The sequence below is a fragment of the Heterodontus francisci genome, chromosome 48 (genome assembly GCF_036365525.1).
Source record: "Heterodontus francisci isolate sHetFra1 chromosome 48, sHetFra1.hap1, whole genome shotgun sequence".
NCBI lineage: Eukaryota > Metazoa > Chordata > Chondrichthyes > Heterodontiformes > Heterodontidae > Heterodontus > Heterodontus francisci.
This window is the reverse complement of record NC_090418.1, coordinates 16,953,154-16,966,676: the sequence shown is the minus strand read 5'-3', so window position 1 is coordinate 16,966,676 and position 13,523 is coordinate 16,953,154. Positions and strand designations below refer to the sequence as shown.

At 47.0% G+C, this 13,523-nt stretch overlaps 1 protein-coding gene across 1 annotated transcript in view; it reads left to right on the top strand.

The window, feature by feature from the left end:
• The window catches only part of LOC137357283 (claudin-15-like), a 208,276-nt gene that overhangs the window by 193,236 nt on the left and 1,517 nt on the right, over window positions 1–13,523 (top strand). The window lies entirely within an intron of this gene.

The following is a 13,523-nucleotide window of genomic DNA, read 5'->3' as shown; positions in this document are numbered from 1 at the left end:
GTGAGGACACAGTTTAACAGCAGTGTTTCTGTGCTGAGTGACAGTGTGTGGACACAGTTTAACAGCAGTGTGTGTGTGTTGAGTGTCTGTGTGAGGACACAGTTTAACAGCAGTGTATCTGTGTTGAGTGATAGTGTGGGGACGCAGTTTAGCAGCTGTGTGTCTGTGTTGAGTGACAGTGTGTGGACACAGTTTAACAGCAGTGTGTCTGTGTTGAGTGATAGTGTGTGGACACAGTTTAACAGCAGTGTGTCTGTGTTGAGTGACAGTGTGAGGACACAGTTTAACAGCAGTGTGTCTGTGTTGAGTGACAGTGTGTGGACACAGTTTAACAGCAGTGTGTCTGTGTTGAGTGTCTGTGTGAGGACACAGTTTAACAGCAGTGTATCTGTGTTGAGTGATAGTGTGGGGACCCAGTTTAACAGCTGTGTGTCTGTGTTGAGTGACAGTGTGTGGACACAGTTTAACAGCAGTGTGTCTGTGTTGGGTGACAGTGTGAGGACACAGTTTAACAGCAGTGTTTCTGTGCTGAGTGACAGTGTGTGGACACAGTTTAACAGCAGTGTGTCTGTGTTGAGTGTCTGTGTGAGGACACAGTTTAACAGCAGTGTGTCTGTGTTGAGTGACAGTGTGTGGACACAGTTTAACAGCAGTGTATCTGTGCTGAGTGATAGTGTGGGGACCCAGTTTAACAGCAGTGTGTCTGCGTTGAGTGTCTGTGTGAGGACACAGTTTAACAGCAGTGTGTCTGTACTGAGTGACAGTGTGAGGACACAGTTTAACAGCTGTGTGTCTGTGCTGAATGTCTGTGTGAGGACACAGTTTAACAGCAGTGTGTCTGTGCTGAGTGACAATGTGTGGACACAGTTTAACAGCAGTGTGTCTGTGTTGAGTGTCTGTGTGAGGACACAGTTTAACAGCAGTGTATCTGTGTTGAGTGATAGTGTGGGGACCCAGTTTAACAGCTGTGTGTCTGTGTTGAGTGACAGTGTGTGGACACAGTTTAACAGCAGTGTGTCTGTGTTGAGTGATAATGTGTGGACACAGTTTAACAGCAGTGTGTCTGTGTTGAGTGACAGTGTGAGGACACAGTTTAACAGCAGTGTGTCTGTGTTGAGTGTCTGTGTGAGGACACAGTTTAACAGCAGTGTATCTGTGTTGAGTGATAGTGTGGGGTCCCAGTTTAACAGCTGTGTGTCTGTGTTGAGTGACAGTGTGTGGACACAGTTTAACAGCAGTGTGTCTGTGTTGGGTGACAGTGTGAGGACACAGTTTAACAGCAGTGTTTCTGTGCTGAGTGACAGTGTGTGGACACAGTTTAACAGCAGTGTGTCTGTGTTGAGTGTCTGTGTGAGGACACAGTTTAACAGCAGTGTGTCTGTGTTGAGTGATAGTGTGGGGACACAGTTTAACAGCAGTGTGTCTGTGTTGAGTGACAGTGTGTGGACACAGTTTAACAGCAGTGTATCTGTGTTGAGTGATAGTGTGGGGACCCAGTTTAACAGCTGTGTGTCTGTGTTGAGTGACAGTGTGTAGACACAGTTTAACAGCTGTGTGTCTGTGTTGAGTGACAGTGTGAGGACACAGTTTAACAGCAGTGTTTCTGTGCTGAGTGACAGTGTGTGGACACAGTTTAACAGCAGTGTGTCTGTGTTGAGTGTCTGTGTGAGGACACAGTTTAACAGCAGTGTATCTGTGTTGAGTGATAGTGTGGGGACCCAGTTTAACAGCTGTGTGTCTGTGTTGAGTGACAGTGTGTGGACACAGTTTAACAGCAGTGTGTCTGTGTTGAGTGATAGTGTGTGGACACAGTTTAACAGCAGTGTGTCTGTGTTGAGTGACAGTGTGAGGACACAGTTTAACAGCAGTGTGTCTGTGTTGAGTGACAGTGTGTGGACACAGTTTAACAGCAGTGTGTCTGTGTTGAGTGTCTGTGTGAGGACACAGTTTAACAGCAGTGTATCTGTGTTGAGTGATAGTGTGGGGACCCAGTTTAACAGCTGTGTGTCTGTGTTGAGAGACAGTGTGAGGACACAGTTTAACAGCAGTGTTTCTGTGCTGAGTGACAGTGTGTGGACACAGTTTAACAGCAGTGTGTCTGTGTTGAGTGTCTGTGTGAGGACACAGTTTAACAGCAGTGTGTCTGTGTTGAGTGATAGTGTGGGGACACAGTTTAACAGCAGTGTGTCTGTGTTGAGTGACAGTGTGTGGACACAGTTTAACAGCAGTGTATCTGTGTTGAGTGATAGTGTGGGGACCCAGTTTAACAGCTGTGTCTCTGTGTTGAGTGACAGTGTGTGGACACAGTTTAACAGCAGTGTGTCTGTGTTGAGTGACAGTGTGAGGACACAGTTTAACAGCTGTGTGTCTGTGCTGAATGTCTGTGTGAGGACACAGTTTAACAGCAGTGTATCTGTGTTGAGTGATAGTGTGAGGACACAGTTTAACAGCAGTGTATCTGTGTTGTGTGATAGTGTGGGGACCCAGTTTAACAGCTGTGTGTCTGTGTTGAGTGATAGTGTGTGGACACAGTTTAACAGCAGTGTGTCTGTGTTGAGTGACAGTGTGTGGACACAGTTTAACAGCTGTGTGTCTGTGCTGAGTGTCTGTGTGAGGACACAGTTTAACAGCAGTGTATCTGTGTTGAGTGATAGTGTGGGGCCCCAGTTTAACAGCTGTGTGTCTGTGTTGAGTGACAGTGTGTGGACACAGTTTAACAGCTGTGTGTCTGTGCTGAGTGTCTGTGTGAGGACACAGTTTAACAGCAGTGTATCTGTGTTGAGTGACAGTGTGTGGACACAGTTTAACAGCAGTGTGTCTGTGTTGAGTGACAGTGTGTGGACACAGTTTAACAGCAGTGTGTCTGTACTGAGTGACAGTGTGAGGACACAGTTTAACAGCAGTGTTTCTGTGCTGAGTGACAGTGTGTGGACACAGTTTAACAGCAGTGTATCTGTGTTGAGTGATAGTGTGGGGACCCAGTTTAACAGCTGTGTGTCTGTGTTGAGTGACAGTGTGTGGACACAGTTTAACAGCAGTGTGTCTGTGTTGAGTGATAGTGTGTGGACACAGTTTAACAGCAGTGTGTCTGTGTTGAGTGACAGTGTGAGGACACAGTTTAACAGCAGTGTGTCTGTGTTGAGTGTCTGTGTGAGGACACAGTTTAACAGCAGTGTATCTGTGTTGAGTGATAGTGTGGGGACCCAGTTTAACAGCTGTGTGTCTGTGTTGAGTGACAGTGTGTGGACACAGTTTAACAGCAGTGTGTCTGTGTTGGGTGACAGTGTGAGGACACAGTTTAACAGCAGTGTTTCTGTGCTGAGTGACAGTGTGTGGACACAGTTTAACAGCAGTGTGTCTGTGTTGAGTGTCTGTGTGAGGACACAGTTTAACAGCAGTGTGTCTGTGTTGAGTGATAGTGTGGGGACACAGTTTAACCGCAGTGTGTCTGTGTTGAGTGACAGTGTGTGGACACAGTTTAACAGCAGTGTATCTGTGCTGAGTGATAGTGTGGGGACCCAGTTTAACAGCAGTGTGTCTGTGTTGAGTGTCTGTGTGAGGACACAGTTTAACAGCAGTGTGTCTGTACTGAGTGACAGTGTGAGGACACAGTTTAACAGCTGTGTGTCTGTGCTGAATGTCTGTGTGAGGACACAGTTTAACAGCAGTGTATCTGTGTTGAGTGATAGTGTGGGGACCCAGTTTAACAGCTGTGTGTCTGTGTTGAGTGACAGTGTGTGGACACAGTTTAACAGCAGTGTGTCTGTGTTGAGTGACAGTGTGTGGACACAGTTTAACAGCTGTGTGTCTGTGCTGAGTGTCTGTGTGAGGACACAGTTTAACAGCAGTGTATCTGTGTTGAGTGATAGTGTGGGGCCCCAGTTTAACAGCTGTGTGTCTGTGCTGAGTGACAGTGTGTGGACACAGTTTAACAGCTGTGTGTCTGTGCTGAGTGTCTGTGTGAGGACACAGTTTAACAGCAGTGTATCTGTGTTGAGTGACAGTGTGTGGACACAGTTTAACAGCAGTGTGTCTGTGTTGAGTGACAGTGTGTGGACACAGTTTAACAGCAGTGTTTCTGTGCTGAGTGACAGTGTGTGGACACAGTTTAACAGCAGTGTGTCTGTGTTGAGTGTCTGTGTGAGGACACAGTTTAACAGCAGTGTATCTGTGTTGAGTGATAGTGTGGGGACCCAGTTTAACAGCTGTGTGTCTGTGTTGAGTGACAGTGTGTGGACACAGTTTAACAGCAGTGTGTCTGTGTTGAGTGATAGTGTGTGGACACAGTTTAACAGCAGTGTGTCTGTGTTGAGTGACAGTGTGAGGACACAGTTTAACAGCAGTGTGTCTGTGTTGAGTGACAGTGTGTGGACACAGTTTAACAGCAGTGTGTCTGTGTTGAGTGTCTGTGTGAGGACACAGTTTAACAGCAGTGTATCTGTGTTGAGTGATAGTGTGGGGACCCAGTTTAACAGCTGTGTGTCTGTGTTGAGTGACAGTGTGTGGACACAGTTTAACAGCAGTGTGTCTGTGTTGGGTGACAGTGTGAGGACACAGTTTAACAGCAGTGTTTCTGTGCTGAGTGACAGTGTGTGGACACAGTTTAACAGCAGTGTGTCTGTGTTGAGTGTCTGTGTGAGGACACAGTTTAACAGCAGTGTGTCTGTGTTGAGTGATAGTGTGGGGACACAGTTTAACAGCAGTGTGTCTGTGTTGAGTGACAGTGTGTGGACACAGTTTAACTGCAGTGTATCTGTGCTGAGTGATAGTGTGGGGACCCAGTTTAACAGCAGTGTGTCTGTGTTGAGTGTCTGTGTGAGGACACAGTTTAACAGCAGTGTGTCTGTGTTGAGTGACAGTGTGTGGACACAGTTTAACAGCAGTGTATCTGTGCTGAGTGATAGTGTGGGGACACAGTTTAACAGCAGTGTGTCTGTGTTGAGTGTCTGTGTGAGGACACAGTTTAACAGCAGTGTGTCTGTACTGAGTGACAGTGTGAGGACACAGTTTAACAGCTGTGTGTCTGTGCTGAATGTCTGTGTGCCGACACAGTTTAACAGCAGTGTATCTGTGTTGAGTGATAGTGTGGGGACCCAGTTTAACAGCTGTGTCTCTGTGTTGAGTGACAGTGTGTGGACACAGTTTAACAGCAGTGTGTCTGTGTTGAGTGACAGTGTGAGGACACAGTTTAACAGCTGTGTGTCTGTGCTGAATGTCTGTGTGAGGACACAGTTTAACAGCAGTGTATCTGTGTTGAGTGATAGTGTGAGGACACAGTTTAACAGCAGTGTTTCTGTGTTGAGTGATAGTGTGGGGGCCCAGTTTAACAGCAGTGTTTCTGTGCTGAGTGACAGTGCGAGGACACAGTTTAACAGCAGTGTGTCTGTGCTTGAGTGACAGTGTGAGGACACAGTTTAACAGCTGTGTGTCTGTGCTGAGTGACAGTGTGTGGACACAGTTTAACAGCAGTGTGTCTGTGTTGAGTGACAGTGTGGGGACACAGTTTAACAGCAGTGTGTCTGTGCTGAGTGACAGTGTGTGGACACAGTTTAACAGCTGTGTGTCTGTGCTGAGTGACAGTGTGAGGACACAGTTTAACAGCTGTGTGTCTGTGCTGAGTGACAGTGTGTGGACACAGTTTAACAGCATTGTGTCTGTGCTGAGTGACAGTGTGTGGACACAGTTTAACAGCAGCGTGTCTGTGTTGAGTGACAGTGTGAGGACACAGTTTAACAGGCGTGTTTCTGTGCTGAGTGACAGTGTGTGGACACAGTTTAACAGCTGTGTGTCTGTGCTGAGTGACAGTGTGGGGACACAGTTTAACAGCAGTATGTCTGTGCTGAGTGACAGTGTGGGGACACAGTTTAACAGCTGTGTGTCTGTGCTGAGTGACAGTGTGTGGACACAGTTTAACAGCTGTGTGTCTGTGCTGAGTGACAGTGTGAGGACCCAGTTTAACAGCAGTGTGTCTGTGCTGAGTGACAGTGTGAGGACACAGTTTAACAGCAGTGTGTCTGTGCTGAGTGACAGTGTGAGGACACAGTTTAACAGCAGTGTGTCTGTGCTGAGTGACAGTGTGGGGACACAGTTTAACAGCTGTGTCTCTGTGCTGAGTGACAGTGTGTGGACACAGTTTAACAGCAGTGTGTCTGTGCTGAGTGACAGTGTGTGGACACAGTTTAACAGCAGTGTTTCTGTGTTGAGTGACAGTGTGGGGACCCAGTTTAACAGCAGTGTTTCTGTGTTGCGTGACAGTGTGTGGTCACAGTTTAACAGCAGTGTGTCTGTGCTGAGTGACAGTGTGAGGACACAGTTTAACAGCAGTGTCTCTGTGCTGAGTGACAGTGTGACGACACAGTTTAACAGCAGTATGTCTGTGCTGAGTGACAGTGTGAGGACACAGTTTAACAGCTGTGTGTCTGTGCTGAGTGACAGTGTGTGGACACAGTTTAACAGCTGTGTGTCTGTGCTGAGTGACAGTGTGACGACACAGTTTAACAGCAGTGTGTCTGTTCTGCGTGACAGTGTGTGGACACAGTTTAACAGCAGTATGTCTGTGCTGAGTGACATTGTGAGGACACAGTTTAACAGCAGTGTGTCTGTGCGGTATGGCAGTGTGGATTGGTTGTGTTTTCCGAGCAGCTTCTGATCCTCTTGACTCCACTTTCACCTCCTGAATACAAAAGTGGACTTTAATCCCCACTGGCTTTGCTGCTGTGAATCCAGTTGCCTGTGGGATATTTAGAGTCTGGAGTCAGAAACATAGAAAGAGTTATGGGACAGAATGAGGCCATTCGGCCAATCATGTCCCTGCCAGTTACAAAAAGCTATTCAATGTAATCCCACCTTCGAACTCTTCATCTGCAGCCCTGTATGTTCTCGCACCTGAAATGCATATCCCAGTGTTTTATGAAATATGATGAGCATTTCTGTCTCTACCACCCAGTGAGTTCCTGACTCCCAGCACCCTCTGGGTGAAAAGGTCACTCCTCAAATCACCTCGAATGCATCCTCTAAATCCTTTAAATCTATTCCCCCTGATGATTGAACTATCTGCTAACCGCAATGTATCATTCTTTTCCAGTCTATCCCGGCCCCTTATAATTTTAAACACGCTCAGCCCCCCACTGTTCCAAAGAAAACCACCGTCTATTCAATCTTACCTCGTAACTGAAATTCGTCAGTCCTGACAACTTCATCTTAAATCTCTTCTATCCCCTCTCTCGTGCAATTACAACCTTCCTGTAACGCAGTGACCAGAACTGCTCGCAGTACTCCAGCTGTGTTCTAACTAGTGTTTTATACAGTTCCAGCAGATCCTCCAGGCTCTTATATTCTATGTTTTGCCCAACAAATGAAAGTATTCCCTGTTGCTTTCTGACCAAATCTACCTGTCCTGCTACCTTCAGGGATCTGTGGACAAGTACTCCAAGGTCCCTCTGTTCATCTACACTTCTCAGTATCTTACCATTTATTATGTATTCCCTTCCCTTGTTCACCTTCTCCAAATGCATTACCTCACATTTCTCTGGATTGAATTCCATTTGCCATTTTCGGCCCACCTGACCAGTCCGTTGATATCTTCCTGCAGTCCGCAGCTTTCTTCTTCATTATCAACTGAACGGCTGATTATATTATCATCTGTAAACTTCTTCATCATGCCCTTAACATTTAAGTCTAAATCATTGCAAGAAACAGCAAGGGACCCAGTACTGAGCCCTGTGGAACCCCACCGGAAACATCCTTCCAGTCACAAAGACACCCATTTGTTGTAATCCTTGGCTTCCTGCCACTGAGTTAATTTTGAATCCCTCCTGCCGTGAGCTAGGTGTTCGGTACTGAACAAATTGTTGGAGCTGTGGGCTGACAAGTCCCCGGGTCCTGATGGACTTCATCCAAGGGTCTTAAAAGAAGTGGCTAGTGAGATAGTCGATGAGTAAGTTTTAATTTTCCAAAATTCCCTAGATTCAGGGAAGGTTCCGCTTGACTGGAAAAAAGCGAATGGAACTCCTTTATTCAGAAAGGGAGGGAGACAGAAAGCAGGAAACTACAGGCCAGTTAGCTTAACATCTGTCTTAGGGAAAATGTTAGAAGCTATTATTAAAGACGTTGTAGCAGGGCATTTAGAAAAATTCAACGTAATCAGGCAGAGTCAACATGGTTTTATGAAAGGGAAATCATGTTTAACCAATTTATTGGAGTTCTTTGAGGGAGTTACATGTGCTGTGGATAAAGGGGAACCAATGGATGTATTGTACTTAGATTTCCAGAAGGCATTTGATAAGGTGCCACATCAAAGGTTATTGCAGAAAATAAAAGCTCGTGGTGTAGGGGGTAACATATTGACATGGATAGAAGATTGGCTAGCTAACAGGAAACAGAGATTAGGCATAAATGGGTCATTTTCCGGTTGGCAAGATGGAACGAGTGGTGTGCTACAGGGATCTGTGCTGGGACCTCAACTTTTTACAATTTATATAAATGACAGATGAAGGGACCATAGGTATGGTTACTAAATTTACTGATGACACAAAGAGGTGGGAAAGTAACTTGTGAATAGGACATAAGAGGGCTACAAAGGGATATAGATAGGTTAAGTGAGTGGGAAAAGACCTGGCAAATGGGGTACAATGTGGGAAAGTGTGAAATTGTCCACTTTGGCAGGAAGAATAAAAAAGAAGCAGATTATCTAAATGGTGAGAGATTGCAGAGCTCCGAGATACAGAGGGATCTGGGTGTCCTGGCGCATGAATCGCAAAAAGTTAGTATGCAGGTAGAGCACATAATTAGGAAAGCTAATACTCCCTCAGTACTGACCCTCCGTCAGTGCGGTGCTCCCTCAGTACTGACCCTTCGACAATGTGGCGCTCCCTCAGTTCTGACCCTCTGACAGTGCGGCGCTCCCTCAGTTCTGACCCTCTGACAGTGCAGCGCTCCCTCAGTTCTGAACCTCTGACAGTGCGGCACTCCCTCAGTTCTGAACCTCTGACAGTGCGGCGCTCTCTCAGTACTGACCCTCCGACAGTGCAGCGCTCCCTCAGTTCTGAACCTCTGACAGTGCGGCACTCCCTCAGTTCTGAACCTCTGACAGTGCGGCGCTCCCTCAGTACTGACCCTCCGACAGTGCAGTACTCCCTCATCACTGACCCTCTGACAGTGCGGCACTCCCTCAGTTCTGAACCTCTGACAGTGCGGCGCTCCCTCGGTACTGACCCTCCGACAGTGCAGTGCTCCCTCAGTACTGACCCTCCGCTAGTGCAGCACCCACTCAGTACTGACCCTCCGACAGGGCAGCGCTCCCTCATCACTGACCCTCTGACAGTGCAGCACCCACTCAGTACTGACCCTTCGACAGTGCAGCGCTCCCTCAGTTCTGACCCTCTGACAGTGCAGCACCCCCTCAGTACTGACCTTCCGATAGGTCTGCATTCCCTCAGTACTTTGTTTTATTCTGTTATGGGATGTGGGTGTTACCAAAGAACAAAGAACAGAGAAAATTACAGCACAGGAACAGGCCCTTCAGCCCTCCAAGCCTACGCCGATCCAAATCCTCTATCTAAACATGTCGCCTATTTTCTAAGGGTCTGTATCCCTTTACTTCCTTCCCATTCATGTATCTGTCTAGATACATCTTAAAAGACGCTATCATGCCCGCGTCTACCACCTCCACTGGCAATGCGTTCCAGGCACCCACCACCCTCTGCGTAAAGAACTTTCCACGCATATCCCCCCTAAACTTTTCCCCTTTCACTTTGAACTCGTGTCCCCTTGTAATTGAATCCCCCACTCTGGGAAAAAGCTTCTTGCTATCCACCCGTCTATACCTCTCATGAGGTCCCCCCTCAACCTCCGTCTTTCTAATGAAAATAATCCTAATCTACTCAACCTCTCTTCATAGCTAGTGCCCTCCATACCAGGCAACATCCTGGTGAACCTCCTCTGCACCCTCTCCAAAGCATCCACATCCTTTTGGTAATGTGGAGACCAGAACTGCACGCAGTATTCCAAATGTGGCCGAACCAAAGTCCTATACAACTGTAACATGACCTGCCAACTCTTGCACTCAATACCCCGTCCAATAAAGGAAAGCATGCCGTATGCCTTCTTGCCCACTCTATTGACCTGCGTTGCCACCTTCAGGGAACAATGGACCTGAACACCCAAATCTCTCTGTACATCAATTTTCCCCAGGACTTTTCCATTTACTGAATAGTTCACTCTTGAATTGGATCTTCCAAAATGCATCACCTCGCATTTGCCCTGATTGAACTCCATCTGCCATTTATCTGCCCAACTCTCCAATCTATCTATATTCTGCTGTATTCTCTGACAGTCCCCTTCACTATCTGCTACTCCACCAATCTTAGTGTCGTCTGCAAACTTGCTAATCAGACCACCTATACTTTCCTCCAAATCATTTATGTATATCACAAACAACAGTGGTCCCAGCACGGATCCCTGTGGAACACCACTGGTCACACGTCTCCATTTTGAGAAACTCCCTTCCACTGCTACTCTCTGTCTCCTGTTGCCCAGCCAGTTCTTTATCCATCTAGCTAGTATACCTTGGACCCCATGCGCCTTCACTTTCTCCATCAGCCTACCATGGGGAACATTATCAAACGCCTTACTGAAGTCCATGTATACGACATCTACAGCCCTTCCCTCATCAATCAACTTTGTCACTTCCTCAAAGAATTCTATTAAGTTGGTAAGACATGACCTTCCCTGCACAAAACCATGTTGCCTATCACTGATATGCCCATTTTCTTCCAAATGGGAATAGATCCTATCCCTCAGTATCTTCTCCAGCAGCTTCCCTACCACTGACGTCAGGCTCACCGGTCTATAATTACCTGGATTATCCCTGCTACCCTTCTTAAACAAGGGGACAACATTAGCAATTCTCCAGTCCTCCGGGACCTCACCCGTGCTTAAGGATGTTGCAAAGATATCTGTTAAGGCCCCAGCTATTTCCTCTCTCGCTTCCCACAGTAACCTGGGATAGATCCCATCTGGACCTGGGGACTTGTCCACCTTAATGCCTTTTAGAATACCCAACACTTCCTCCCTCCTTATGCCGACTTGACCTAGAGTAATCAAACATCTATCCCTAACCTCAACATCTGTCATGTCCCTCTCCTCGGTGAATACCGATGCAAAGTACTCGTTTAGAATCTCACCCATTTTCTCTGACTCCACGCATAACTTTCCTCCTTTGTCCTTGAGTGGGCCAATCCTTTCTCTAGTTACTCTCTTGCTCCTTATATATGAATAAAAGGCTTTGGGATTTTCCTTAACCCTGTTTGCTAAAGATATTTCATGACCCCTTTTAGCCCTCTTAATTCCTCGTTTCAGATTGCGCCCACAATCCCGTTATTCTTTCAAAGCTTCGTCTTTCTTCAGCCGCCTCGACCTTATGTATGCTTCCTTTTTCCTCTTAGCTAGTCTCAAAATTTCACCTGTCATCCATGGTTCCCTAATCTTGCCATTTCTATCCCTCATTTTCACAGGAACATGTCTCTCCTGCACGCTAATCAACCTCTCTTTAAAAGCCTCCCACATATCAAATGTGGATTTACCTTCAAACAGCTGCTCCCAATCTACATTCCCCAGCTCCTGCCGAATTTTGGTATAGTTTGCCTTCCCCCAATTTAGCACTCTTCCTTTAGGACCACTCTCGTCTTTGTCCATGAGTATTTTAAAGCTTACGGAATTGTGATCACTATTCCCAAAGTAGTCCCCTACTGAAACCTCAACCACCTGGCCGGGCTCATTCCCCAACACCAGGTCCAGTATGGCCCCTTCCCCAGTTGGACTATTTACATACTGCTCTAGAAAACCCTCCTGGATGCTCCTTACAAATTCTGCTCCATCTAGACCTTTAACACTAAGTGAATCCCAGTCAATGTTGGGAAAATTAAAATCTCCTATCACCACCACCTTGTTGCTCCTACATCTTTCCATAATCTGTTTACATATTTGTACCTCTATCTCACGCTCGCTGTTGGAAGGCCTGTAGTACAGCCCCAACATTGTTACCGCACCCTTCCTATTTCTGAGTTCTGCCCATATTGCCTCACAGCTCGAGTCCTCCATAGTGCCCTCCTTCAGCACAGCTGTGATATCCTCTTTGAGCAGTAATGCAACTCCTCCACCCCTTTTACCTCCCTCTCTATCCCGCCTGAAGCATCGGTATCCTGGGATATTTAGTTGCCAATCATGCCCTTCCCTTAACCAAGTCTCAGTAATAGCAATGACATCATACTCCCAGGTACTAATCCAAGCCCTAAGTTCATCTGCCTTACCTACTACACTTCTTGCATTAAAACAAATGCACCTCAGACCACCAGTCCCTTTGCGTTCATCATCTGCTCCCTGCCTACTCTTCCCCTTAGTCACGCTGACTTCATTATCTAGTTCCTTACAGGCTTTAGTTACTACCTCCTTACTGTCCACTGACCTCCTCATTTGGTTCCCATCCCCCTGCCACATTAGTTTAAACCCTCCCCAACAGCGTTAGCAAAAGCACCCCCAAGGACATTGGTTCCAGTCCGGCCCAGGTGTACACCGTCCAATTTGTAATAGTCCCACCTCCCCCAGAACCGGTCCCAATGTCCCAAAAATCTGAACCCCTCCTTCCTGCACCATCTCTCAAGCCACGCATTCATCCTGACTATTCTTTCATTTCTACTCTGACTATCACGTGGCACTGGTAGCAATCCTGAGATTACTACCTCTGAGGTCCTACTTTTTAACTTGGCTCCTAACTCCCTAAATTCTGCTTGTAGGACCTCATCCCGTTTTTTACCTATATCATTGGTGCCTATGTGCACAACGACAACTGGCTGTTCACCCTCCCCCTTCAGAATGTTCTGCAGCCGATCTGAGACATCCCTGACCCGTGCGCCTGGGAGGCAACATACCATTCGGGAGTCTCGTTTTCGACCACAGAACCGCCTATCTACTCTCCTTACAATCGAATCCCCGATGACTATAGCCCTTCCACTCTTTTTCCCGCCCTTCCGAACAGCAGAGCCAGCCACGGTGCCATGAACCTGGCTACTGCTGCCTTCCCCTGGTGAGCCATCTCCCTCAACAGTATCCAAAACGGTATACCTGTTTTGGAGGGAGATGACCGCAGGGGACTCCTGCACTGCCTTCCTGCTCTTTCTCTGCCTTTTGGTCATCCATTCCCTTTCTCCCTCAGCAATCCTAATCTGCGGTGTGACCAATTCGCTAAACGTGCTATCCACGACCTCCTCAGCATCGCGGATGCTCCAAAGTGAGTCCACCCGCAGCTCCAGAGCCGTCATGTGGTCTAACAAGAGCTGCAGCTGGACACACTTAGAGCACGTGAAGGAGTCAGGGACATCAGCCATGTCCCTGAGCTCCCACATTGAGCAAGAGGAGCATGTCACGGGTCTGAGATCTCCGGCCATTTTTAATCTTAAGCTTAAACTTAGTTAAATGAAAAAGGAACGAAAAGTTTTTGACCAATCACACGTTTAAAAAAAAAGAGA